At 37.5% G+C, this 24,754-nt stretch overlaps 1 protein-coding gene across 19 annotated transcripts in view; it reads right to left on the bottom strand.

Moving 5' to 3' along the window:
• MYT1L (myelin transcription factor 1 like) overlaps positions 1-24,754 on the bottom strand; it is a 316,920-nt gene that overhangs the window by 202,415 nt on the left and 89,751 nt on the right. The gene's annotated exons all lie outside the window — the stretch shown is intronic.

Genomic DNA, 24,754 nt, shown 5'->3' with positions numbered 1-24,754 from the left:
CCTCTAGCTGGGTAATAATTAGCATTGATTCTATGATTGCAGAAGGCTGATCAATTGCTTTATTATATTATCTTATACTATATTATACTATATTTATTAAGAAACTCAGTAACCTTTACAGCTAATCTGATACAGCTTTGACCTAATTGGTCAATCTATCTAAACACTATCTAGTGTCTAATTAAGAAATCACCCTTTGGTAAACAAATCTCCATGACACATTCCACATGTACACAACAGCAGGTGCAGCAAGTGGAGATAGGAATTGTTTCTCATTCTTTTCTCTGATCTTCTCACAGCCTTCCCCAGGAAAGTGCCTGGGAAAGTCTGTGTCTGCCCTCTGTGGCCAGAGAGCTACTGCCACAGTTTACACATTAATCTGGCCATTCATAACTCCTACACGTTTGGATTGTTTTGCTAAGTCAAAATAAAGTTTTATAAATGACATAGGGAACCAGATAAGCCCACCCCCATGTCTGGCAAATGTTAAATGTAGTGCTTTATTTATTCCATGCCATCTTCCAACATGAGTCATTAAATTTTCTTTTCTATTTGCATTCCTCCTGTACACCAACAGAATGTAAAAAAACTTTACAATTTTTTCATCAGAGTATTAGACTCTAAGCACACTGGTTATGCACAGAGTAAGGGAATTTGCATTCAATAACTCTAATATCCTAAGCTCCTTAAGGTAGTATATTAAGTCACCAGCATAAAGAAAGGTACTTCAGTTTCCTTCATAGCATTCTCAGCAAACAGCCTTACTTCACAAGCTTAAATTTTTTTTAAATTGCAAGTAACTTGAACAATGAAACTGCAAACAAGCCCAGCCGGTGATTTCCCCTTCTCTTCATTGGTTTTCTTCTATTAATCTGTGTATAACGAAGAGAGGAAAAATCTGGGCAGAAAGCAGTAGAAGGCAACTAACGTGCTTGGATTCTGGAACCATTATTAACCTGCTCCCATATGATTACATGTCCAGTTATGAAGACCCATTAGTCTTTGCACTAAGTGGTCTAGGTCCAGTGGCAAACAGTGTGGTGAGAAGGAACCCTGGGAATAGCCTCTGACACATTACAGCCAGTATGTCATTGAAGCTGCTTATCTGAAATCCATACTGTGGAACTGATGGAGGGATTTAGGACACAAGAAGGAATGAGAAGCAAACTGACAACTAACCAATTTCTGCAACTGAATTTCAGAATCCTAAATTATGCCCTAAGTTTTAGCTTTCATATTTTTCAGATTCTGTACTGCATTAGTATGTAACTCTGAACTTCATATAGAGTGTTAGCAAGTTCTCCTCACAGTTTAGTTAGACAAAACAATCCTTTTTCAGCCCAAGAACCAAGGACACCACTGCAGCTTCAGGCCCAGAAAGTGTAAACAACAGCAAATTTAGGACAGCAAACTGGGAGGATGGGACTTCATAACCTGAAGCTGTAATTGCACAATTAACCCCAATATGTAAATGGACCAAAACTTATAAAAGTGTGAAAATGTGTCACCAGTGGTCCATCTTGAGTATAGCCTCGGCCAGGCTCTTGTACTTCTCAAGGTGTATCCTTTGAAGGCCTTTTAATAAATACTTAATTTATTCCCTTTACACTGTCTAGACTCTGTTCTAGGTAGCCTCTCAAGGCACCATAAAGAAAGAAAAATGAAATACAATACTAAGAATAAACTGATCAGTATTAAATGGCATGCTGTTTGACCTAGTAGATGAATTGTTTCCTTTACATCACAACAGAAAAACCTAATTCCCAGCTTATTATTTGGAATAGACATCAGTCATCTGTGTGCACAGAAAATGCAGCCCACATCTTGAATGTCACATCACATGGACTGTGACTTTGTTCTATAGAAATTCCTGGGAGAGAAGTGGGTCAAAACCTAGCAGTAGTCCTGGGCATGAAGAGCCCAGTGTGATCCAGACACCTACGTCAGATCACATCTTACAGCACTGAAGATTGGAAGCCGTTCTCAAATCACTGATGAAAACTGGAAACATGTTCTTCTGTATGCTTTGGAACAGTTTCTTCATGTACAACCAGCTATCCTTACTTTTTGAGGTGGTCTTCAAATGAAGAAAGCAACATTTAAAGAAATTTAAAAATATTAACTTTTGTTTGTCTACAAACACTTGACATACTACCAAAGTATGGAGAAAACTACTGAAAAACTTCTGTTTAAACTGATTTAATTTCATGTGACAATTCCCCTTGGTACTTTGCAATAACATTGTAACTGCTACATGGCAGATTTGTGCTAAACAATGTATTATACTACGACCATAGTGTTTAGGAAACCGTAAATCTAAAAAAGCTTCTGGACATTATAAATACACTATAACATCGGTATGACAAATGTTCTATAAAAATTTCAAGACATGTCTAACAATAAAAATTATATTTTAACAAAAATAACAGTGGTATAAATACCTCCTCTTTCCGGCTATGATCACAAAGCCATAGCCATCCATGCCTTGCCTGAGAATAAGCAATACCATAAGAGAACTGGTGACATATCAGACTTTATGAACTGTGTGTAACACATCAAGTGAAAAGTGATGTACCCCAGGTTAGCACAACAGATATGCATAACTCATACTGAGTGCCACACTCGGAATTTCCAAAGTGACCTCTCTGACTTCTGATCTCATTCAAGACTAGTAAAAATAACAAGGCTTTGCCTTTCTCCTCTACGACTTACAGCTAAGAGAAATGTATGTCACTGGTCATCCTGGAAAGCACTTTAAAGAGTAAAGTCTAAAATGCCTCGGAGCCTAGAGAACAAAAAAAACAGATAGCGGAACACTGTAAATATTGTTCTAACTACTTTAGAAATAAAAGTTGCTTCATGTTTTTAATAACCAAAGGCTAAGTATCAGACAATTATAGCTTTTAAAATCATCTCAAACATGTTTTAACATGACATATGAAAATCAAAAGACAGATCAAGGAAATCAAACCTGCAGCCAAAGACAAATCAGTACCAGACTTTTCACAACTCTCCACAAGTTCTAGACCTTTACTTGTACTTTTTTCCTTGCTTCTTGGTTTCAAATAACACAAACTTCCTGCTCAGAATACAAACCGGAGCTAATGGCAAACCCCCCACCTGAGTGGCTTTAGAAACCATCCCCAGTTCTCAGTGTCTCCTGGCAGCAGCAGCTTTCTGTGTGTCTGGTTGCAGCATGGCTCTTCTCACTTTGATACAGGTCATTAGGCCAAGTCTTCTGTTGGAACTATCACTGAAATGGCAGCCCCCAGGAATTATTCTGCTGCCAAATTCAGATCAGGGGAGTGAAAAAACATGTTTTCAGATGTCTTAAAAAGCTGATTTTCAACTCCTTTTTCAAATACAGATTCTCATTATGGTCAGGATCCTGCTCTCTGATTGTGTAAAGACAGAATGCAAAGACAGAATTGCAGCTAAATTAATTTTCTTGCACTCTGTATTTCCTCTGAATAACCCTGAAATAATAACACTTTGTGTGCATATTCTACATTTTTTCTGAGGAAATCAAAATGGTATTATAAACATCTAGGGACACATCCTGCTCTCTCTGCAGTAGTTAGAGAGCCTCCCTAGCTGAGCATCTCCTAACACGCAGAGTAAAGAGGGCACTAATCTGTGGAGTGAGGCACTCAGTGTGACCCTGCACAATGAGGCAGAAAACAGAAATCCATGTCAGTGAAACAGAAGCTGTGGGAGTTAATGCAATTTTGGATCTATGGAATAAACTGCCTATCACTTTTACTGAAAAGTATTTGTTTTCCCACCCAGCCCTCCTTCTGACCTTGCCTATGGGCGCCCATGACTCCAGCTCTTCTTGCAATGCTCTAACTTGACCAAACACAAAGAAGGTTTGGTCAGAGATGAATTAGCTCAGGAAAGAGGTTGTGCTAACAAAGCCCCAGAGTAGTGGGGCAGACCTAGCTGACATCCACTCAGTCTTGACAGCAAGCACAGTAAGCCTCCCCATGCAGGCTGATACTTGCTCTCAGCATGCAAAATGGATTCAACATCTAAGTACTATGTAGAAATGACCCTCATCATGTAGATTAAAAAATCCAGAATCGTGATATTAAAAGAAAACCCAGTCCTGACTGTGACAGACCTGAACCTAAATTTCAATATATGATTACTGCTCTGAGGGTGGCTATTTGCTAATGATCACCACAGTCTAATGACTCATAGCCACCAGACCTGCGGGACCATTTTATTATCCTTATGGAGACCTACAGAAACAGCTCCCTTCTGAAAAGATGCTGGTTTCTGCACCATTACATGTGATTTCTTAAGTAGTAAGGTGGGAACAGCAGAAAGATTTACAAGGTTTCCTTGTGTATGTGTTTCAGTAGAAAAAGAATTAATTTGTGTAGTCTGTACAACTCCTGGTCAGTTAACCCAATGCCTACAGCTTAGTGCTGCATAAAAGTTGTGCTCTTAATTGCCTTCCTATTTCAGCTAATTCTTTGCTGCATGAGCAAACTGGGTGTGGAGCCAATTTTCACAGCTTCCAGGGTATTACATGGCTTTCCATGCTTTAGAGCTACAGACTATTCTTTAATTGAATTAAACACTTAAATGTGTTCATAAATGTGGAAAGAATACACCATCCCCACTAAGAAAGAGGAACAGATATTCTTCTGTAAATTAGAAACCTCCTTATAGTTTAGTAATAATACCTATAATTTAGATTTTTTAATGGGTATTTGTTTTTTTTTTTTTATTGGTTTGGGGTTTTTTTGATTTTTGTTTGCTTGGGGTATTTTTTGGTTTGTTTTTTTTTCTTTTTTTTTGTTGCAGAGATTTTGAATAGTAACTATTTATGGGGCTTTGAAAGACATAAATAACCAACTGGTGTTCCATACTTTGTATTAAATAACATGCAGATTTCAGAAGATGTCATTTTGGTTTTACGACAGTTACTGTATTATGGTACCAGTGTGGTTACACAAAATTAGAGTGATAATTACATATTGAGTATGTACATGGTCCTCCACTGTTACTTAAAAGTAACACTAAGGAAAGTTCTTTCAGTGCTGCAGTATGGAGTTTGTAATACAGCCCAGAATTTTATCTCAAGAAGAGATAACAAAGATGTGGACATTCACACACAAGCAGAAATAATGTGAATAAATGAATCACAGTGGATAAAATTTCTTTTTTCTTCCCATTGTTTTTCACATCATTATTCTGTTAGGAAAAAAAAATAGTGAAACAAACTAAAAGCAAAAAAATTCTACAGAGGATCTCATAAAATTTCACATCAGCACAAAAATATTATTATAAAGTAAAGAAGGAGAGGTAGGGGATTAATGGAACTTGTAAGCACAAAATGTATAAAAAATCTAGTTTATGTGATGCATTAAAGTCAGCCTGAATTATTAAGAGAAACTCCCTTTGTCTCCCTAGGTGCTTTACAATGTCTGTGTAGTCCATATGAAAAGTTCTGGATGCTTTGTGCTAGAATCACAGTCATTGATGAAGCACAAATTTAAGACGACAGGTAAAAGAGGTCTATGTGACTAGGGATTGATAATGGTCCACTGGGCTGTCCACCTTTATGTTACTAGCTCAAATCCAACCCAGTTAAAATAACAGAAGTTGGTGAGGTCTGAGAGCTGTTCAGTGGCCCATGTGAAATGAATGCAACGATTTGGACCAGCACCCTGTGGACTAGCAGCCAAATCACAACTCTTCCTCTGCCTATTTTTCAGAGTGACTCCTTAGACTTCAACAAAGAGAGAAAAAAAAAAGCCCTAGGAATGGCATCTACCTTCTCTGCAAGCAATAAATACCATAAGCTTAAGGGCGTTTACATTCATTACAGAATAGCAATTCATGTTGCAGTAGCACCGGTGGACCTTGACTGATATCAGTATGAGTTATGAGCACTGGAAAAGATATGACTGCCTCTTCAAAAATTCAGGTTTTATACTTAGGAAAGGACAGAAGAACAAATCAACTCTGTGGATTGTATTCCTAATTGCAGTTCTCTGTCCCAGCTACACTGAAGGAAGGCTTTCAGCACCCCACTCTTCAAGCTCTACAGTTCCAATAGACTACCTTTAGAGTAAACATATCAGCAAGTGATTTTGAAAGCATATTCATACATACAGGGCATTTGCTTACAACCAGATATATAAAGATATAGCTATATAAAAATTCTACTACGGCTTTGAAATATTTTCTCGAGACTATTTAAGGCTCTGAAACTAGTCCTTACTAAGAGAAAGCTTAACTTCTGTCTCTATTACAAGTGCAACAGAATTTTGACTCTGCTGCTTTGCAGTATCACACTAGACAATCTGCAGATCAGCATAACCACATCTGATCACCTTTACTCTAAAACAGACAAAAACCTCAATGCCAGATGAGGGAAAAACACTCAAATCAGAGGAAGACATAGAAAATAATTTTAAGGAAAAAAGGCTACTAAAGGTCACATACAGTACAGCTGAAAAAGAGAGACCCATAAAACATCTCTGATGAACAAGAAGAAAGTAATTTGTGGGCTTTTAAATCTTAAAATAAATGTCCATTTATTTAACATTCTTGGTTTGCTGTGTAAAAGTTTTATCATTTGATTCATACTGCCCTTCTCATTACCCATATGATTTGGGGTATTTTTAAGAAAAAAAAATTAAATACTTCAAAATTATGTTGGGGTAATTTAACTCTTTAGTCTTGGGTTCTTATCTCAGAAACTTTTTAAAATGAAAAGCTTTTCAAAATAAAAACAGCTTGGAGACTGAATTCATGGCCCTGCTCTTTACTCTTCCTCCCTCCTGTCTTTCTGACAGCCAACTGTCTGTCCCAGGGTTCAATACACATATACTTAGACCATGAAAACAATTCTATTTGTATGTTTCAGCACCTACATGGACTTCTTAGCTTGAAATAATTTTGTATTTTCTACTACATTACTGGCATAAATGTTGATTTTGGTAAGCTTAGTTTTCAGCCTCAGAAGCATATTTAATCTTATGATTATGAGCAAACACAGCAGGTAAACAACAAAAAAATTACCAGGATCTTTTTTGCCTTATGGGGAGAGCAAAATTTTGGTGTGGATTTAATATGGCAATATGAATCCAAATTTAAAGCACTGATTAGTATATTTCAAAATAAAAAAAAAATCCAAAGAAAGGGATACATCCTTATTTTCCCCCTGTTGTGCAACTATGTACAGTAACACCAAGTTAAATTCAGAGATAACAGAAATGATGGAAAAACAATATAGCAGTAACACACATTTGTACATGCTGAGTGCAGCAGAAAGACAAGGATGAAGTTAGAAAATACAACCCAACAGTGACATTTAAGACCTTTGAAGCAGACTTCCTGAGATGAGTTTGCCTACCACAATTTCTCCACCTGTTACCCCAATCTCTTATATAAAGTGCTCCATATTCAAACACATGCACACAACACACAATTTACCCACTCGTAAATATTACTTGCTTATATAAATTATTTTTATCATTATATTGCCAAAGATTTCTACCTGAAAACCACATGGGACATTGTGCCATGTATTAGAATGTATTTTGTAATATATGGTGCAGACATTCCCTAACAGAACTTCAATAGATCTACTGGTACGAGATTAAGAACCATAGCTTAGACATGTTACAAAGCAAGCAATCTGAGACACTTATCCACAACCTTGATAGGAGAATTTGAAGAGGCTTGAATAGTAACATCTGTATTAGTGGCCTGACAGAAAAGATGAGGATTAAGAAAAGCAGTAATGAGGGACTAAGAGGGAAGCCCTTTCTTATACCATCTGTCTTGAGCTGTTATTACAATATCTGGAGTACAGATATAAATCTGGAAAAGCAGTAATGAGGGACTAAGAGGGAAGCCCTTTCTTATACCATCTGTCTTGAGCTGTTATTACAATATCTGGAGTACAGATATAAATCTGGGTTAGCAGCACAGACGTGTCAACTGCATTTATTTGTGGATAAGACTGTAGAGGTGATGTGTAAAAGGAGAGGAGAGACAAATCAAAACTAAAAATCCTTAGGACTTTGGCAGAAGTCAGATCAGGAACTTCAAAGGATGAATGAGAGGATTAGGGAGAAAACAAGACAAGAATGGAGCCAAAGATACAAACCATGATGAGATTTCAAGAGATCAAAACTGACAGTGTGAGAGGAGAAGGAAGAATTGGCTAAGAGAGTGGTTTCAGCTAATAAGAAGGTGAGAAGACAATTTGAAGTTTAGAACAGCACTGGAAATCACCTGCTTTGAACACAACAATGTGAATGCACAAAGAACAACAGTGATCATGGAGCAATCGGAAGTGACAGAGATGTAAATAGAGTCAGGATGGCTTTCTAAGGACTGGGAATGTTAATAAAGACTAATAACCTCTTAGATTATGAATGGAAGGAGCTAGAGAGACAGGAGAAAAACAGAAGAAAATGGCAGCAAGTGTAAGAGAGGTAAGGAAATAGGGTAAAGAGGGATGACTGTGGAAAAATAGAAGAGTTAGAGAAGACTAGATGAGAAACATTCACATCTTCATCAAAATACCAGTAGAACAGTATAATATCTAGCTAGCTGTACAAAAACAATATTAAAAAAACAACAAAAACCACACAATGAGGGTAGAACAGGGTACACATAAAGATGGAGTCTGTGGAATCTGGAACCTCCATCCTTGGAGATATTGAAAGCAGTTCGAAGCTCCAAGCTTCTGATCTACATCTAAGCTGGCTCTGCTTTGAGAAAGAGGGTGGATTAGATGACCTTTAGAGATCTGTTCTAACCTGAGTAATTCTGTGTAAGAAGGACAGAAGAGAGGTAGATAGACTGAAGAGATGGAATAATTATTTCACACTCTGTGTGTGGAGAAATCTTCAGGTTTTTAATGCCGCTTGATGTACAATAATGGGCCCTTAGAAGGTACTTTCACAACCAAAAGTGCAGTAATACCTAGTGTTATTTCCAGTAGTGTTTATATATAAGCCTCAGCAATGCAGGCGAGATTGCCTATACCAGCAGCTTAGCAGTCTGGCCCTTTATAAAATCCTAGTCAGTACTATATATGTCTTAATGAATGTCAATCACCTTTGAAATCTGACTTCAAGATATCATGATATGTGGATCCGAACTAGAAATTAAAGGAAACTGATGGAAAAACTAGACTTAAATAAGAATTTAATAGATGTATTTCTTACAAAATTCTACCTATTCATGGTTCAATGATCAATAATTATTAAAAGAAGTATAAATAGGTTGGAATCCTTTTGTCATAGTTGAAAGCAATATATTTCTGGAAATGTCAGCTCTTTCAAGTACAACAGAATTTTTTTTTATTAGTATGAAACATTCTTAAATTAATGACCACACCCACATTTCAGTGTCTTTTGCCTCTCTGGTAAAGACTAAATAGGCTAACAATATGGGATCTAGATGAATCCTTCATCAAGATTAGATTCACTCTTTGACATAAGAAAAATGTACAATGTGCCATGTAAGTAGATCAAAATCCCAGACTCCATGAGGATTTTGGGAGTTTATGAGAAAGGAAGCATGACAGCAGTGCCAGGAGTGTGCTGTAACAAGATGTTCAATTTTCCAGGTTATGTAACAGTGCGCTTCTTCAAGGAAAGAACAGATGCAGAAGACCTGCATTTCTAAAGACACTTTTGCTGTAAATTATACCTTACATATGTGTGCTGCCAACCAAAATACATGTTCTGAAGTTTCAATGTCAAATAGCTAAAACCATAAACCAGAGACCAGATTCCTGACTATGCAGAAGAATAGAGTAAGGGACACAACTTCAATGTAAAGTCTTCTACAGCAGCATTCATACAGCCAAGAACAATTTAGAGGCTGCTCTAATCTTTTCCAGATGCTCACAGCTATGACAAGATTATTGTTCCTTGGTCATACAATGAGTATACTCCCTACCAATTATTGAATGTAGGAGAAACGGTGATTGGAAGTGTATCTGGTTGGAATATAATCTGCTCTTTTGGTAAACTGAAGATTCATGTTCTTTCAAATTAAACATTAAAAAAATAAATAAAACTACCATTTCTAATCTCTAGGAACCACTGGTAGAGTTTTACTGTAAGTTTGCAGCAAGTTTTACTGCTGAATATTCAAATATATATATTTCTCAGAGGTATCCTGTAAAATAAAAAGGTCTCTAAGTAATAACAACACAATGAAAATTAAGTGGCACATGATCTTAACCAAATGGCAAGCATGGGTGTAGTAAAATGTCCTCTTCCATATCCTGAATCAACACAAAGCTGCTTATTTAGGTAACAAAAGGCTAATTTTCTGATGTTAACATCTCTTGACTTTAACAACTCAAGAATCGGCACATGACTCTAGCTGAACAAGGAACTTCTCACCAAACCATGCTAAATAAAGAATATTTACTTTTCAAAGGTTTACCTAAGTACATAGAATAATTTTGCTTAAAAAAAGTCCTTTAAAATCATCAAGCTCAAGACTAGCCCAGTCCAGCCAAGTCCACCACTAAACCATGTTCCTAAATCCCTCATCTACACGTCTTTTAAGTACCTCCAGGGATGGTGACTCAATCATTTACCTTGACAGCCAGCTAAGGGAAAGGAGAAAGGCAGGTAATGAATGAGAAATACTTTCAGTTGAACATAAGCTTTCTGACTGAGGATAATACTCTATTTGTATCAATATGTATTTTATTTTACTTTCCCCAATTTTACCTTGGTTTGTGCTCAAGTACTTATGCATCGGAGAAACAAAACAGATAATGTTGCACATCATTATGGAGTGTAAACTCAGTTATGATGGACCCCAAGCATCCTAAAGCTTCTTTGAGAACTGGAAATAGATTCCTGACTTTTACTTTTCAGGAAATTAAAGGAAAGAGCTTTCAGATCTTAGATATCCTTGGCACTGATAAATAGAGTAGTCACTGAGGGACTACTCACATAAGTAAGGTTGTCAAATCAGGCTCATTCTTAATTTTAAAAAATAACTTTCCAGATTCAGACCAAAAGAGCAGAAAATTTGGCCTGTGTTTTATTAAAAATGCAAAAGTATGAATTCAAACATGCTTGTCACAATAAAAAAGATTCTATAAAGGAGTATTTCTATTTAATATTGTGCCATGTGTGAAATTCTGCCTTTAACACACATTATTTGTACTAAGCTAGTTGGAGGACAGCATTTACTAGCTCCTAGAAAATTCATTACTTTTCTACATTGATCATATTCCTGTTCCACAGCTACATTTTAAGTCATGATTTGGCAAGAAATACAGCCAGCATAACACTTTGTCCCATTTTCCTCTACCATATATGAAGTAGACTTATTTTGCCTGTCTCCAGTCTACTTTGTTTAGAGAAAACAATCTTGGTTGCTGTTTTTCTGAGGACTCATTTTCTTGAATGCCAGCTCATAGCAGCTGGGATCTACAAAAGTCCAACTTTCTGGAGAAAGAAGGGATTAATGCTGCTTTTCCTTGTTGTCCAGTGTGACTTAGCATGGACAGGTCCATAGACCTTAGCTCTACAAAATTGTTCTGAGTTACCTCTACAAAATGCTGAGCTATTTACTATGTCCTGTTAGTCAATATTTAAGATCAGTGTGAATTGAGAACTGCTTAAGGTGCTTAAAGCTGAGTGAGGTGGTGGCGGCTGTCAAGGCTGTAATTGATTTGGGCTTTGCACACTTTTCATTTTAACCCTTCATAGGAAAACCAGTGAATTTTGACAGCACATAAACCTAGATTATTATCCTTTGTGTGAGCTGGAAACTGGCCATGTTTTTTTATGCCGGTCTTGCAGCAAGAAAAGAGACTCAACTCACCTCCACTGAGGTTCAATTCTGCTGTTTGAACAATTCCTTCCCAGAAGACAGACAGGTCTTCTTGTCATAGAATTAATTTGGCAATAATTTTTAAACATCTCAGCATAGACAGCTATGGAATCTGTCCCTAAATACACGCACCTTGAACAACAAAGCAGTGAGGACACAGTAGTATCAAGAGAGCTCTCATTTGCCTTGGGCTACTCCAACTATGAAGACAAACAGGACATTGTAAAGCATAATGAGTACAGGCATGGTCAGTGCCAAGCTGTTTCTCTCGGTTACAACTCAGCTCTTCCTAACTCCACAAATAATTCCGCTTAAGTTAAGAACATGCCATTCAGATCAAAGAACTACTTCACACAACTAAGAGACTCCTGCTGTGAAAACAGATGTATATTTTTTCCTTCCCCATAGACTAGTTATATATTTGCATTAAATTTGACTGTTCCTTCATTAATTTTGTCATTGGTGCATGCACTCTCAATGCCTCACCACCTTCATGCAGGCCAGAAGACCCTTTACACTGACTTGGGGCAGACAGTTCCAAGAGAGAAGCTACCATGCATAATGCACAAATTCAAAGTATGAGGGCAAAACAGAGGGAATTCTTGAGGAACACGAGCAATGTTAAAATATGAGCAGTAGTGAGGAGCTGTGAGAAAGGAAATACAAACTATGAAAGCATGAACATTACTTAATGGGGGGCGGGGGGGGAAGATAATAAAACAATGAGGAGAACTGTGCAAAAAAAGGTTTGGAAAAATTCAGTTGTCTTAGGTTTAAAACTTCCCAACCTATCAATGACAGTTCTTATTTGAGACATAGCATCAGTATTACAGTACTCATACAAGCCATAATACTACAATAGGTTGAGTATAATTAATTTTTTCCTTATTTCTATGGTATCTGTGAAGCAACTATTTTAATATCTGTGAGACAGAGCTATTCCCATTTTATTGATAAGGACAGTGTCACAGAGAGACAAGAGCAGACTGATGTGAACAAAGCAGGGAACTGAGAACAAATCTCCCATAATTATTCTAACAAATCTAACCATCATTATCGTCTTGCCCCAAATCCAATATCCTTGCCCTCATTCAAAATATTTCCTACTGACTACATTATGAAGTTTGGCTGTTTTAGCATCTATTTTTCCCCAAGCTTTTATTGATCATGTGCTTTTCGAAGTGTCTTGCCAGCAAAAGAATAAGGCATCAAGATGACAAAGCAAAGCACAATGGAGTAAGAGAGCCAGAAACTGAAAGAAGCAGAGGGCAGTATTGTGAAGCTTCCCAACTATTGTGCATTTTGAAAGCATGGAAATTAAATACAATAATTAAACAATGCCAAGTGAGTTTTTTCCAGTGCAACCTTGTTTCCTTTTACATGGGATACCACTTTTCACATGAAGATATTAGCTCAGTCCCTCCTGGAGCTGGTTAGAAATTCTAAAGATATTTCAAAAGTTATGCAAAGCTTTACAATTTATGAAGGACAGAGAAAAATGCACCACTGTGTGATATTTTAAATTTAATTTCAAATAACAAGTAGCCTTCTTCAGCTATAGAATGATTCAACAGTATGCAGCCTATGTCAAGCAAGATTACACTAGATAAACCAGTGATCCCTTCTACATTCAAATCTTACATGGGTGTGCAGTGAGTAAACTGAATAATATCTGGCACTATACAATTCTCACAAATATTGCAGTGTTTTTCTGCATAGGCTATGTCCAAGTAATTACATTACATTAACATTCTGCTGAAGAAATTAACCTGCCCAGTTGTTACTGGGATGTGTTGAGAGGGGCATCTCTAACGCAAATAACTGGTAGGTTTAATTTCAGTGCTGAATTCTGGGGTTGCACCCATGCAACATCCAAAAAGTCTGGTTTCATCTAGCAGAAACTATCTGGATTCAAGACTGATGATCAGATAAAGTATGACCAGTATGATCAGATAAAGTATGACCAGTATGACCAGGAAAAAAAGCAGAAATGCCTAAGTAGAAGTAGATATGATATGGATCCAGCAGGACTAGAAAAGTTTGCCTGGACGAGGATCAGGTCTTGAGTATCAGTCATGGCTGCATTGCATCTGTCTCCTATATTTAGATTTAAGTCCAAATTTTCAGCAAAGAAATTAAGCTCATGCAACATTGTCCTAGAACGAGCAGAGACTCTGCTCTCAAAATAAAAATTATGTTTACAAATATAAAAAGAATTTATCAGTTCCTTACCGCCCAAAGGAAAATAAAGCAGCAGACAGGAAAAATAAGAGAAGAGCAAACATTTCATAGCAGTATTTGGAACAGGAGTGCAAAGAAACAAATGATAGATGGTTGGAGGCACAGAAACTGAAAACACAGCTTGACAATGGAGTTCTGGCTGGGGAGCCAGTGGGAATGAGAAAGATATACACAAGCCTGGGGATCCAGCCCTGGAGAAATGAGGGACGAAGACATACAGAAAACTGACTATAGAAAGGTTCTGAAGACAGGAGGTAAAGGACAAGTACTTAGACTATGTTTATGGGGAAAAAAAAAGATAAAAAAAGATAAAAAGATCATGGGACAAGAAGCCAGTGGGGAAGTGAGAAATAGAACTGTTGTCCTTAGGACACAGAACTGGGTTATACTCAGAGTTTTAACAGATAGAGAACAAGGGTAGGAAAGGTCACTGAGAACTGAGCAGAGAATCAATAATGACTAAAATTCCCTTTTGGGTCTTCTGGAAACCAAATATCAGTTTCTCATGATTTCTGTGCCATCAGAAAATATCTGTGCAGTCAATGGTAGTGAAAACAGGTATCTTGCATCTTACTCCTTCAGCAGTAGTTTTTGCAGAATATTATTCCATGCAACTTGTTTAACAGAGGGATGGTACAACATTGTTTGGGGGATTTTAAAGTTCCAAGCATCTCACAATTCAGACAGGGGTTGAGACATTCTCAGAAGTTTCTGTTTTAAAATGTTGTGTACTCATTATCTTTCCCTCTGTCTCTATTTCCATCTCTCACACAGACACATTTTCAAAAAACTTTTTTAACATGACCAAATCATGAAAAAGGTGCCAAAATTGCTAGGTTGCCTATATAACCAAATTTTCCCTCACCTTGTGAATGAGCATGGAGAGTAATGGCATGACACATATCTATTGTTACCAGAACACACCTGCCTCACACAGTGCACAAGGCGGCCTTGCTGCAAGGGTGAATCAGAACTGTGTACTGCAGATGGTTCACTTGTGTCGTGGTTTGACATGGAAGTGAATTTTTTCAGGAAGTTGGGTCAAACCAATCAGTGGTCAGGTTTGGATATTGGCACCTGGAGTGACCACTGAAGGTATGGATATGCCTCTGAGAACACAGAGGGTTAAAAGCAAGAACTCCCAAGAGCTCGCTCTCTTTGGTTCCGGTCAGGGTGCTGTGCAGAGCTCCCCTGCCCAGCCATGGGGCTGGGTGGGGGAGGGGAAGCCATGAGGCCTGGTCGAGGTGAGCTGAGGGGTAGAAGGACTGGAACCGAGCCAGCTCCTGTGGACAGAAGGCTGGAGAGAAGCGGAGATGCCTTTGTTCCCCTCACCCCCAGAGGGAAGACACAGAGAGTCCGGACAGCACCTGTAACTTTGCCGGCGGAGGAGAAGGAGGGAGGGGGAAGGCTCCCAGCCTTGGCCTTGGGAATCGGCTGCTGGGCGGAGATTTCAGCCATCCAGGGAGTCTGAACTTTTAACCCTTTCCTGGGAAATGAAGGCTTTTTAAAATATTACTCTTCCTCGATTTGAAGTAGAAGAGAGACAGTCTGGGATCCGAGATGTTGGAAGAAGGAATTTTTGAGTGGAAGAAGAAGATGGAGTGGCTTGTGGCTTTTCTTGTTAGCCATAGACTGAACCGAATTCTCCTGACGGAGACTGCACTTAGGGGGATGCGGTGGTGGACCAAGAGACCTGTTTCAGTGGCTACCAACAGAGGAATGGAGAGAACAGAGGAAAGTTGAAGAGGTTGTGGAGAGGCCCTCTGTCTTCAGAGAAGAAGAAGAGAAGAAGAAGATCTCTGTTCTTGGACCCTCGGCCCCAGGGAAAAATGGGGGGGACTGTAGTCCTGAGATAAGAAACTGAACTGTTGTGTTTCTTGTGTCCTTGGCAAAGCGTCCTTAAAGGAACCCTATGAGCAGTCTGTCCATGCACGGTGGTGAGAGCACTGTGACATGGAAAGGAGAGTGTCACCATGGCGGATTTTCTCCGGGTGGTTGCCATGTGTGACATGGAAACACAAGGGTGGCAATTGTGTTTCCTGGGGGTCTGTGGCACAGGAGAGACTCCTGTCTCCCTTAATGGACTGAGTACTGATTATCTGATGGGTGGCAACTTGATCAGGATCCTGGGGGTTGTCTCACTGTGGGTTTGTTTGGAAATTAGGTGGGAGGAGGAGTGTTTTGGAAGGTCTTCATCCTGGATTTAGTGTCTGTGGTTTTTATAGCGGTAGTAGTTTAATAAAGTTTTTTCCTTTGTTATCAAGCTTGGGCCTGCTCTGCTCTGTTCCTGATCACATCTCACAGCAATTAGATGGGAAAGTGTATTTTCATGGGGATGCTGGCATTGTGCCAGTGTCAAACCATGACAACTTGGTAAAGAATTTTGAAGAAATGAACTAAAAAATGGGACCACATAACAACAAGAACAAGAATAGTTAGAGTAACTGGATGTCAGTCTAGAAAGCAGGATTCTATCTTTCATTACCATAAAGTTTCCATTATAGTAATTCAAACCAGCTTTTTCACAAGTGGTCACTGAAAGTATATTCTTCATTTTCCATGTGATTCACTGAGAGAAGGCATTTGAATTTGCAGAAGAGATGAATGTTCAGAGACACACATAGTTGTAGACAAGAAAACCTAAGTTGGAAAAGTTTCATGTGACAGTAATGAGTCAAAGCTTTTGGACCTCAGCAGCTCAGGTCCTGTATATTATCTTTTGAACACAGTATTCTGGACCATAGTTCCCCAGCCATAAAACTGGAATCATATTGTCTGCCAATCTCAGAGGCCTGCAGTAATGCTAATTGAATGTCTGCTCATCACTTTGGCACTATCATGATACTAAGAAAATTCCAACATGGAAATTATTAATAATTAATAACTATGTCTCCAGAGCAAGGCTTAAATATTCTATAGTAAACAAGGTGTGGGGCCACAGACAGAACAATGTCGTGAAAACAAAATATGGAACAGCTGCTCATTAAGTGACTATGATATATTCTGTGAACTGAATGAGGAGATTTTGTAAGAAAAAACAATATGTGACCATGTAATTAAAGAAGTCTTCATAATGCATATGCATGAGGGAGATTAAATTAACTTGCCTTAACTAAGTTAATTCCGGCACGTATTAGCTTTAGTGTTTGGACTCCTTAATGTAGATTTTCTGCACACAATATGAAATAATTGAGATCTGAATAAAGGATATATATTAGTCGCCTGTATTTTATTCTTTCAGTTCAAAACAGAATTTACTTTTGGAATGCAATGCTGGAACAAGTTATAAAAACTGGAATATAGGAATGACTATTTTATTACCAATTATTCTTATTTTCTACAGAAAGACTGGGTTTCAGCCAAAAACTTCCTTTAGCATCATAAATGGCAAAATAAGCAGGTTAGAGAGCATCTTCTCTGTAATAAGCTACAGCACAGTAGTTCCTGCAGCCAATCATTGTTCCTTAAAGTACATTAATACAAGACAAAATTTCTGAATTATTCTCACAAGAGTACATTCAAGCTCCATGAACTTCAAGAGATGTAGAGCCAACACATGGCTTTTTATCAGTCCTGCTCAAGCACATAAAAGTGTAAGTCAAATTGAACTTTTGTCTCTGTTTTTTCATATGGATATGACTTTCTCTTTGTGAAAACCACAGGCTCTTTGTGTACATATGGGTAGATATATATGTATCTGTATATCTATCTGATCAATTAAGTGGCTTTCATTTGAAATATTCTGTCCTTTAAGAATGACTGTGTCTCTTACACCAGCATATTTAACCAGAGACCGTATTTTGTTGTATGAGTTAATTCTTTACTTTCTCTTGCACTCAAAGATATGACCCATCACATTTGTAATATATGGCTACTTATTTAAGGTAGAACCTCAGTTTTAAAAGATGCTTCCTGGTTTTGTTTCTGTGTGCACTGCCTGGGTTACCAGGGCTAAGTTATATGTCCTGCTGATGAACAGGCAGACCGCATAGTACATTTTGTTTCTCTAATCTCTTATAAAAAGAACACAGAGCCAGCTCACTGGGTACTTCAGACCATACACTGAACCATCTAATATACCTTACCTCAAAATTGAGATTCCTTCGCTCTGCATTCATAAACAAATTTTAAGATAAAGTAAGTGCTTGTTATCATCAAAATAGTTTTTCACTCTGAAAATTTTAGCACATGGGCACTTCACTACAAACTACAGCAATCACCATTCCTGTCACAGTTGTCAAACTATAGCAATCACAATTCCTCTGTCTGAGCTGTAGACCTCACTGCTCCCTCAAGAGGGGAAGAAGAGGGGCAGGAACCAATCTCTTCTCTCTGGTGACCAGTGACAGGACCTGAGGGAATGGTTTGGAGCTGTACCAGGGGAGGTTCAGGTTGGATACTCACAAAAGTTTCTGGAACACTGGAACAGGCATTTTAACAGGCTCCCCAGGTAAGTGGTCACAGCACCAAGCCTGACAGAGCTCAAGAATATGGACAAAGCTCTCAGGCACATAGTGTGACTCTTGGGATGGTCCTGTGCAGGGCGAGGAATTGGACTTCGATGACCCTTGGGTTACTATGAAACCAGAATACTCTGATTCAATGATAATTACTATCCCTTATCTTTTGGAAACTTCTAGATATCTTACACAATACACAATCAGCAGCAGATATGGGAAGGTCTACAGCACCAATATTTAACAATTAAATACAATATTTAAAATGCATGTAAAATTTCTCAGCTGCTTTCCTAGATAATTTTCACTCCTGACTCCATATTAATATCAGATATATATTTTATTTCATTGATCTTATTCTACATACCAAACACACAGTACCAACTATTTCAATATCTCTCACAATTTCACAGTGCATTTTGCAAGTTCGAATTCACTTAGCACAGTCTTGGTATTGCTGTCTTTAAAGTTAAATGGAGCTGTTTAACATGGACATTTGGATCTTACTTGATCTAAGACAAATGGTTTTCAGGCTGATAAAACAAACATGTTCCACAGCTATGAGTCTACTTTTACTTTTAACAGTAAGGTCATAGAATCGTAGGAAAACTTGTCTTGGAAGGGACCTTAAAGATCATTTCATTCCAAAACCCCTCCCACAGGCAGGGTTGCCACCCACTAGACCCGGTTAATTAGAGCCTTATCCAACTTGGCCTTGAACATCCCCAGGCACCCACAGCTTCTCTGAGCAACCTGGTCATTGATACAGTGATTTTACATAAAGTCATTTTACAACACTTCCACTTGAGGATAAAGTGGTTTTAGAACATTTGAACTTAAAAAGCAATTTTTATTTTTGTTTACGCATTTGAAATTACCATAAATGAGGACAGCTAAATGCTATGACTCCGAAAGATATGGGAAATGAGGCAGATATTTAGTCAACATTTGCATGTTATTCAACTTAAGTTCATGTTTTTATCTGTGGAATACTTTGTAATTCTGCTCCCACTTTCTTTTGAAAACCATGCCATCTACTTAAGTAGCAAAACACAGATTTTGACCAAAGTTCCTCTCCACCTTAACACAGGTAATCTGTTGCAAGGCAAAAATTAGAACACTGGTCTTCTAACTTTAAGTTTCTTAATCTCATCTTATCTCTTAATATCAGCTTAATCTCAGACAGTTCTACGTACTTTATTTCTGAAGTCTGAGGGGTTTTTGCTTTTATTTACTGAAGTACACTCGAGATTATTTTTGGCATCTTTACACTGGGTCATGAAACAGCATGTTTTGGCACCTGCTAGCCTCACTAGCAATCTGCTTACTCCAGGCTGTCATCCTTGTGCTACTCCTGGGCATGCATCTGACAAAAGTCTTGCAGGTTTGCTTGGATCTGGAGTTTTGCAAGCAATGGGAGAAGAGGAGTATATGAAAAAGCTTTATTGGTGTTTAGGTGAATCTTCAGTTGTTGATTTTGTATTTTAAATATATAATAAATAATGTTGTTCATTCTTGTATGTTCCATTTTATTGATTATGGTTGACACAAAGCAAAATGAAGATCCTTTCTGCAAAACTCATTTGTTAGCACTTGAAATTATTCACTGTTGAGACTTTCAGGCACATTTGCACTAACCACCTCATCTGCTGGGGCGTTTAGTGAAACTCTGGCACTAACAGTAATGATTATTATGAAAGACTAATTTAAATTAGTCTACTATCCTAAATTAAATGCATACCTTCTCTTTCTCCTTGAAGAGGTTTCTGACTGAGAAAAACGTATCTGGTGCTGAAATGGTTCACAATAACTAACCAAAACCATGGTGAAACCACATACATACAGATTATTAGCAGAGACTAGTAAAAAAAATCTGCCACTGTAGAACCAGTGAATCACTGATGGTAAATATATACAATTATCTATTCACAAAATTCAGTCTACTCAATCATCACACCTTAAAATATTAAGCTAGGAGAAGGAGGGAGTGTATTTTTTTTTAATTTATCACCTCATGGATATGACTATGAACATGCACTCAGCACAGTGAAACCGTAAGCTCTGAAGAAAAGGGTGCTTCCTGAAGAGCAGGATTTTTTCCTCTGATGCTGAACTCTGACTTAGTTCCTACAGACATAAAGTTCATTTCACTTAACTTTAGATATTTGCAATATACACATCAACATCTATGCTGATCCCTAGGTTTCCTTTATTCTCTCTAGTAAGGAATGTGCTATTGTACAGTCTGATTCGTCTGACCTACTTAGATGTCTACCTTCTGAGGAGATGAATCATGCCCTAAAAGTGTCTATCTCTCTCCATTGACTATAAAGGCAGCCTAGCCAAAGATAATTTCGATAGAAAAGACATTGCATTAGGACAGATAAATTTCACACCAGAAGCTATGAAATGAGCAAAACAGGAGTGAATGCTATTTTCAGCAATATTTAACTTCTGTATGATTTTGAAATAGAAATCCATCCACAAGGTCATGTGGGGACAATACTACTGAGAGCTGCTGAGCAGCACAGACTCGTCTCTCCCAAACCACAGGGGAGCAACTCCCTCATAAAATGTGCAAGGTGAACACGAAATGATAATATCTACTCCCTCTACACCTTTCCAAAAAATATTCACAAGAGAGGAAACGTTTAAAGTGCACTGCTTTCTTTAAATGTTGTTTGCAATAAAATTAATACGGAGTCAAAACCTGTATTTGTATTTCTGCACAGAAAGGACTGCTGAACTTTTAAGAATCTGCTCATAGCTTTGTCCTCTTGCCACACTTTTAAAAACAGTTTATTTCTAGCTTTGATTGGCTACGAAACATGCACCTTCTCTTGCCTTTAGCTACTTACTGGACAAGAATCTTTATAGTTTTTACCAGTCCTTTCCTTAACATTCTTCAGTGCACTGAAGGTGAGTGAAGTGCTATAAAAATGCACTTCTGTGTCTCTTCTGTCTCAGTATGTGGAAGTCTTTCTTTATATGTAGACTTGTTAATAAAAGCTTTATTTCTACTGTATAAGAAGCATAGTTGTGACCTAACTAAACCGTGACCCAAATTCTACTTGATCAATGAAGTCTTTTTCTGAACTTCACTTGGCTTTCAAATTAGCCCTCTGTCTTCCTTGGCTTGAGAATGAATACTTCAATTGCAGCAATATACAGTCATCTGCAGTGGAAGAAAGCAAAATCTGCCTAAGGGTGCTAAGATTTCTTTTGCCCACCACAAATCAGTAGCCAGTATTGATAAGGACAAAAGAATCATTTAAGATCACATAACAAAGCTAAGTTAGATTCATTAACTACAAACTAATCAAAATAATGCTACATGACAACCCTTCTACAGAAAATGTTAAAGTAGGAGAAAAGGGATTCAACATTAAGAAGTTGTAATGATCTAGCAAAATTATTTTTTACTTCTTCTAATCAAATTACTCCAATAGTTTCTAAATGTTTGCTACAAAAACAGTCACTCTATCATAATCAGATTTCTCTTAAAAACATTTTTACTTATGTGATGTATTCCCCTTAGTCTGAGATTGAGATATATACACATAGCTGCTAGAGTGGTGAAGAGAGACCATGATCTTTCATAGTGAGTTTAATTTGATTTTATAGCCCAACCAATTTTCAGGATGATTTAGGGATTAGATGTTCTGTCAGGCTGAGCTATGTATCCAATATAGCACAATAATTTTTTTTTCTAATTCTTACTGGTGATATGCTCCTGCCCTGGCATTTTTACCTTTAATGTCACATGTTCTCTTTGGCATGCTAACATCAGCAGTGGCCCATGACCAATCAGTGGGCTGGGCCATGCAATAAAACAGCCATGCCTGCTCACAGGAGCAGAGATGCTGCCTAGAAACTGCAATTTAAACATCCTACTGCCTCATTTTTGAAACCATTTAAGTCTGGAAAGACACAAAGAAAAAGAAGCACAATTTTATGTGATGATTCCTACTACTTACATTTATAGTGACAATTTATAAACCGCAAATTTAGCAACATATGACACTTTGATTGATGAACTTTGCTTTTTTAGAAGGTTGTACTAGGAAGACTTACAGTGCCAAGAACTAACATGAACTCATCACCATGACAGTATCTTTGTAATTCTCTACCTGAACTAACATCAGGCATTACTTTGCTTTATGCATCCCTGCCATTCCATCAACACCCTCACACAAGTCAAGTATGACAGAGAAGTATACAGAATTCACTTCAGCTGATGAGGGGAGTGAGGATTTTTGACTACTCAATTATTTAAGAGGGGTAACTAAGATGCCATAAACAAGAACAACACATGATTCTGCTTCAAAAGCAGAGAAGCATGGTCACAAACCCCGATCCTTCGGTTGTGCTGAATTTTCGTCGATACTTAGCTAAAGGTCTTGTAGAAAATTTGTGGCATAGGCAAAACCTGAACTCATTTTTCCTAATTCTAAGCTAATTCTCTAATTAAAGGGCCAGACTCTTCTCATTCCTGAGGCACCATAGAACAAGTGGAAATAATATATAGCTGGCTAAGAAAAGCGTTGCATACCAGGGATTCCTACATTGCCTAATTAGGGTTGCTTTACTATGCCTTTTCACTGCCATGGCAGGGCAAACTGAATATATAAGCAAGTATAAAATCCCTAATCTGTGATACTGTTCTCTATGGGTCTGCATCCTGTAAAGGACCAGAATATCCCTTCAAGATATAAAATAACTATAATAAAAATGCTTAAGATGCTGCAACTTTCATTGGATCCATAATTTATTACAAGATGAAGCTTAACAGAAGGCCCAGAATGATGTTTCTATCTGTTATCAGCTGAAGTGAGCAATCCTCATAAAGACCATTCATGCAGATAAGTCAGTTTACATGGGCTTTTCTAGCATTAATTTCTAAATTTCAAACTGATTTAGTAATCAGTTTCAAACTGATTTAATACAGTATGCACAACTGTTGTATGTCAGCCATGTCAGGTCTCTGGAATGTCAAGATTAACAATATGTGTGCATCTGATAATCTCTGCAGATAAAAAAAACCAAGCTGTAGATACATTTTAACTAAAAGAAAATGGCAAAAAGAAAATGGGAAAAATCACATCAGCAAGTTTTAAGGTAAGCCCTTGCAGCATTGCAAGAGTCAATATGAAAAATTCTGTTTGCAAAATATCAAATGTAAGAAGGTAAATATTTCAATTTAGGCTCTGGTGCTGCTGGTATCTTCTTTTGAGTTTTCTCTCTCTCTTTATGTTGGGGCAGGACTGACTGACCCCTTAAAGTACATTGGCAAAACATAAATCATAGGTAAATTTTCTTCTATATCTAATCCAAATTTTCCCTGTAATAATTTAATTACTGTCTAATGCAATTAACTGATTCGTGCTTCATCTTATGTTAGTATAGAACTTCTGAGTTTAACTACATTTATAACTGCTGTCCATCATCATCAAAGGAACCAAGTCAGTGGACCAATATAGTGTATATATGTCTCTATCTTATAAATTATTCAGATTTCAACAGAACTTCCCGAGTTTCCTTTGAAGAATGGGACCTATGATAATTAGCAGAGTATACTCTACTAATGAAGTAAAAGTATTCTGGTATTCTTTTGAGAAAACCTAGGGGATATGCAGGAAAATCATAACACAGTTGTGTCCTGTGATATTAGGTCATAAAGGTCTGTGACAAATGGCCCTCCAACAGCTGCTCAGCATGGAATCTGATACCAACCTTCTGATATTCTGGACAATGTATAGATTTTCCAAATAAAAATTCAGCAGAAAAAAAATGGTTCAAGAAAAAACCCCTTTGATGAACACCAAGGAAATACCATCTATTTTCTCTATATTCCACATACATGGAATGCAAATATATCCAGCATTTTAACAAATTTGCAAGCAATGCTTAAGAAAAATGCATTCCTCAAAACGAAAATGGATTTTATCATTACTAATCTCTGAATTCACTTCATCCACATTTTGTACACTTACACACTCAATTTATACACTCGTTTTTCATGCCAGCATACGAGAACTACTGTGACTGCCTGGAGATAGTACGATGACAATAGGGAAAGTCACACTTTATGAATAAATATATATACAGTGAAAGAAATAGCAATTTTTCCAACCTATTCACCCTACAGATCTGACTCTACTGTTACTGTTTAATGAAATAAAATGTCCTATTTATTTAAAATTAATTAG

This window comes from Anomalospiza imberbis, chromosome 3 (assembly GCF_031753505.1).
Source record: "Anomalospiza imberbis isolate Cuckoo-Finch-1a 21T00152 chromosome 3, ASM3175350v1, whole genome shotgun sequence".
NCBI classification, from domain to species: domain Eukaryota; kingdom Metazoa; phylum Chordata; class Aves; order Passeriformes; family Viduidae; genus Anomalospiza; species Anomalospiza imberbis.
Note: the sequence above shows the minus strand (reverse complement) of the source record. Positions and strands in the feature narration are given on the sequence as shown.